At 51.8% G+C, this 5,350-nt stretch overlaps 1 pseudogene; it reads right to left on the minus strand.

Annotated features, from left to right (window-relative positions):
• Positions 1–2,507: 2,507 nt before the first annotated feature.
• Positions 2,508–4,368, minus strand: LOC123089505 (heat shock 70 kDa protein BIP2-like; annotated as a pseudogene).
• Positions 4,369–5,350: the final 982 nt, after the last annotated feature.

Genomic DNA, 5,350 nt, shown 5'->3' on the forward strand with positions numbered 1-5,350 from the left:
CATAGGTTGGTTGATGCCCTTCGTTCGCCACAAGAAACAGAATATCCGGGAAAAATCATGTTAAAATGTCAGCCCAGTCGGAGTTATGGGTCTCCGGGAATTTAAGAAACGGTGAAGGGCCAGAAAATAGAAGCGCAAAACACAAGGGAAACAAAGAGAGAGATCCAATCTCGGAGGGCTCCTGCCCTTCGGGAGCCATGGTGGCCATGGACCAGAGTGTAAAATCTCCTCCCATCTAGGGATGAGACCAAGGAAGAAGAAGAAGGGGGGGCTCTCTCCTCCTCTCTCCTGGTGGCGCCGGACAGCCACCGGGGCAACCATCAAGACGGCGATCTACACCAACAACTTCGCCGCCATCAACACCAACTCTCTCCCGCTCTATGCAGCGGTATAACACCTCTTCTCCCCGCTGTAATATCTACTTAAACATGGTGCTTAATACTACATATTATTATCCAATGACGTGTTGTCATCCTATGATGTATGAGTAGATTTGTTTTGTCCTATGGGTTAATTGATGATCGTGATTGGTTTGAGTTGTATTGTTTATTTTGGTGCTATCCTATGGTGCCCTCTATGTCGCGCAAGCGTGTGGGATTACTGCTGTAGGGTGTTGCAATATGTTCATAATTCGCTTATACTGTGTGGCTAGAGTGACAGAAGCTAACACCTGAGTAAGGGGGTTGTTGCATATGGGAGTAAAGAGGACTTGTTTCTTAATGCTATGGTCGGGTTTTACCTTAATGATCTTTAGTAGTTGCGGATGCTTTGCTAGAGTTTCAATCATAAGTGCATAAGTCCAAGTACGGAAAGTATGTTAGCTCATGCTTGTCCCTCATATAAAATTGCAATAATCATTACCAGTCTATTTATCGATTGCTTAGGGACAAATCATTCTCTTCTATTACAAAAATCTTTCTACTAAAAAACTAACTTTTATTATCTTGCAAATTACTCCTAGTTTTATTCTCACTAAGTACATCTAGGTTTATTCTTGCAAACTTATCCTTACACCGACAAAGTAGTTTCATACTTGTTCTAGGTAAAGCGAACGTTATGCATGTGTAGAGTTGTATGGGTGGGCGATAAAACATGAAGGGAATGTTCTACCTTTAGCTCCTCGTTGTGTTCGACACTCATATTTATCGAAAAAGCTACAATTGATCTCCTATACTTGTGGGTTATCACTGTCCTAGGGGCTACACCCTTACGGTTGGGAGGTTGTAAAATCCTTGTTGAAGGGATCTGTACCAATGATCTTCACCGACTCTCCTTCTGCTGTTCTTCGAGCCAGTAATGATCAGATCAAACCTTGTATGCATATTCATAGTGGTCCTAGGCTTGATCGTAGTGTGCATTTTCTTTTTATTTTCTGATGGCAGGCACGACAGCAATGTCAGAGTAGACGGAGGAGGACAAGGGGCAGGGTAGTGGGGGGAGCCGCCAAGGACCACGGAGGGGGCTCCATCGATGAAGGGGAGAGGGGAAGGGAAAGTGATCACATGGGAGGGGGGGAGGAGAACCATCGATTTGAGATGGAGGCATTTGTACCTTAACCATAGAATAATTGCGATCATGTGGTTCTTGTTTTTGCGAAAATTATTAGATCTATTATCAAAGTTTACCGGAAGTAAAAAAGCATCTCCAACATAATAAAAACTACATCAAGATTCCGAGACAGCCGAATGGCCACTACTGCCGCCAGAACTAGGAGCCGACACGCCGTTTCGCCGCTCCATACCGGAGTCGGCTTGACCTAGTCGATGACAGTCGGGACGTCTTCATGCACGTGCCCCTAAAGACCAGCACTTTGGAGTCGCGTCGGCGCCATTGAACCCATGCATACATCTAAAGCACTAGACACCAAATCTCGCCCTAGGACGAGAAACTATAACCTCACCCTTGAGGAGACGGCGGGAATCTACAGCGGACATCTGTGGATTACGTCCGACCGAAGCAACTCGAGGAGGATCAAAGTCCGAAAGACAAACTCAAAGAAAAAGCGCTGCCATACACCCGAGAATCGCACCTGCAACGACTAATATATAAAACCTAACTTAAACTACTAACCGGAGCGAAGACACCGGGATCCCCCCCCCCCCCCCCCCCCCCCCCCGCCATCGGCCGCCGGAGCAGCAAACTGAGCCCTAGGGCCTAGGGTTATGGAAGAAAATGAGAAGTCTCACCGCTTGTTAGCGAATGGTTATGTGGTTCTTTTGATGTGTCTTTCTAGGATTAACGTGAAGGCTGTATGGTGCCTCCAATTATTAAGTATAAAAAATATTTCTTGTAAACCTCATGTACGTATCTGCATATGTCTTCATGTATCAGTCTTCCTAAGTCTCAGTCGTCTAATACTTCGTTAAGTCTCAGTCGATGCTATATTCATGAGATCTAATATTTAGATCAGTGCAAAATTTTGTTTTCAATTTTTCTTTTTCTCTTTTGCATGTTATGTCATTTGACTGAGACTTGGTTAAATCTCAGTCGACTAAGACAAATACATCTCTAAAAAGACTTATACAGTATTTATAGGAACGGAGGGAATATTTGTGTGTTTATTTTGCCAACCAAAGAGGCCCTGACACTCCTCCATAGAAGCATTCCTCCACGTATCTAGCAGACTCGGGACGTGACAGAAGAGCAGCGCCCCGGATTACCGCGTCCTCATCCCTGATTAGCCCCTACCATTGAAGTAATCCTCGAGGAGCCGCCCAACCATGGGGATCCTCCCACTACCACCGATGAGAATGACCTCGTCGATGGCTTCCTTGCGGCTCTGCATTTGGGAAGTGGGAGCACCTCCCATCACCACCGTCTCCACTATTTCCATTGCTCTCTCCATGAGGTCATGGTTCAGCTCCTCGAACTTGGCTCGTGTGAGCTCCTCGTAGATATCTGCTCCTTTTTCAAGAACCAATCCGATGTTCATAAGAACGCCCTCTCGGTCGCTCAGTAGCTTCTTGGCCCTCTCACAATCTGCCCTCAGCTTCCTGAGAGCGCCCTCATCCCCACGGATGTCCCGGTGATGCTTCTCCTTGATCAGCTCCACGAAATAGTCCACAACCCTGCCAGTGAAGTCCTCACCTGCACAAAATGAATTCAACCAAAATTTTAGCTTCTTCCATTATTTGTTGCCTTGAGATCTGTAATACAGTATATGACTACGTACCGCCTAGGTAGGGATCATGGCGTTCGTCCAGGAGATGGCCCGAGCCATCCTTGAACCTGAACTTGGCGGCGTGGCAGGTGCGGCCACCGAGATGGAAGACGAGGATGACCTTGCGGTCGCCCCTCTTCTCATGAAGGCGGTACGCAGCCGCCGCCGCGACCTGCTCGTCGACAAGCTTGGCAGTACGGAAGCCACCACGCCACTGGGCAGCTTCCATGACGAGCGAACTCCGTTGAACGCCGTTGAAGTGCCCGGGGACAGTGACCACGGCGTACCTGATCTTGCGGCCCAGATGCGCTTCCGCCATTCGCTTCAGCTCGGCTACAAGGATGCTGGCGACATCTTCGGGGAGGAATCTCTTCACGTTGCCTTCCTCAATCTCGATCTCGATGCCGCATCTTCCGAGCTGCTCGGTGAAGTGGTATGGCACTAGCTCGGCCTCTTTCTTTACCATCTCGTTGTACATCCTACCAACAAAAGAATCGGGATCGAGAGTCAAACCAAAGGATCCATCCTACCAACTGGATCAAACAATTGTACCATGCAAGCTAAAATCTACAGCCAACCAAAGCAAGGAAGAAAACTACTTGCCTGATGCCGAGGAGGCGCTTGAAGCCGGAGACGGCCGTCCCGGGCCTGACGGCCGCGTGGTTCATGGCGGCCTCTCCGACGAGGGTACCGTTGTCTGTGAAGGCGACCCAGGAGGGGATGCAGAACTGGTACGCGGTGTGCGGATCCAGGTGGCCCCCGTAACCCGCGACGCAGGACTTGGTGTTGCCGAGGTGGATAGCCGTCGTGTTGCCCGTCATGAACGGAGAGACCGTGTCATACGTCCGGAACACGGAGGCGCAGTGCCCGGGCCTCAGGCCCCGCGGTAGGCCAAACGCCGCCGCTCCCGACGTCGTCGATGCCGCTGGATGTCATGAAAATCAAATAACGAATTAGGCGAGAACGCAGCCGGAGTTCAATCGATATCAGAGGGAGATGAGGCAGACCCACGGCCAGGAGCAGTAGAACGCCGAGGTAGATCCGACGAGTCGCCGCCATTGGAGTTTCTGTTTCTCGGCGTGTTTTGGCGGAGTTATCAATGCCTCTAGCAGCGATTGTGCGTGACCGGCACAATGATCCATGTCACCGCGTCATCGAGGACCGTAGGATCTTTGCAGGCCGCGTCATACTCCAACACCAATCTGTAATCAATCCGTCAGTTCAAGCAAAACTAGTAACGTTGAAACCTACATCTTTATAAAAATCTAGGAGGACCCAATCACACCGGGAAAGGACAGCAGCGAACCCCCCCTCCCCCCGAAACATCGAGAAACAAGAATGCCAGTGATCCTCCCGGCTCCTCAGCCGTTTGGGATTCCTGGCCGTCGGATCGGCTGGCTTGATCGGATCTGGGCCGTCAGATCGACCGCGTGGAAGCCCTCGGCCGTCGGATCAAAAAAAGATACTGCTGGAATGAATAGTTACTCCCGTTTCGTGTCACCGCGCGTAAATAGCCTGCCCCGCCGGGGGCATTTCCGTCATTTCACTATTGGATATAAAAGCTCACCAGCTCCCGTAGAACCCTAGCCGCCTCCTCGATGGGGTCCTTCTCTCCCCTTCCTAGCCGCTCGCCCCGCCCTGCCGTCTCGCCCGTCCCGCTGCCCCGCCGTCTCGTCTGCCCCGCCCCGCCCCGCCCGTCCCGCTCGCCATGGCCGTGGCCGATGACCGCGGCCCCGCCGTCCCGCCCTGCCCGCCGCGGCGGCCATGGACGAGCTCGAGCTCGACGGGGGAGCAACGGGCCGCCCCGCCCGTCCCGCTCGCCGTGGCCTTCGCCGATGACCGGGGCCCCGCGCAGCACAGCACCGAGCTCGTCTCGCTCCGCTGCGTCCTCTCCTCCTGCAGGATTCGCCGCTCACGGCCACCACCGCTCACCTGCGACCCTGCCTCGTGGTTAGGGTTTTGGGTGTTGGCTCCAACATCGGCGGCCATGGGGTTGCGCCTCCTCTCTGCCTCTGGTCGGTTCATCCCCTCCCCCTCCTTCCTCCTCCTTCTCTTCCCGTCTATCCCTTTCTAATCCCTCTCTTCTTTTGTAGCAGCAGAGGAGAGGAGAGGGGATTGAACCTGCAGCTCCACATGTGCTTCAATTCGATTTGGAGTACCTACAGCTGCTGCAGAAGATAGGATGGACGA

This window comes from Triticum aestivum, chromosome 4B (genome assembly GCF_018294505.1).
Source record: "Triticum aestivum cultivar Chinese Spring chromosome 4B, IWGSC CS RefSeq v2.1, whole genome shotgun sequence".
NCBI classification, from domain to species: Eukaryota; Viridiplantae; Streptophyta; class Magnoliopsida; order Poales; family Poaceae; genus Triticum; species Triticum aestivum.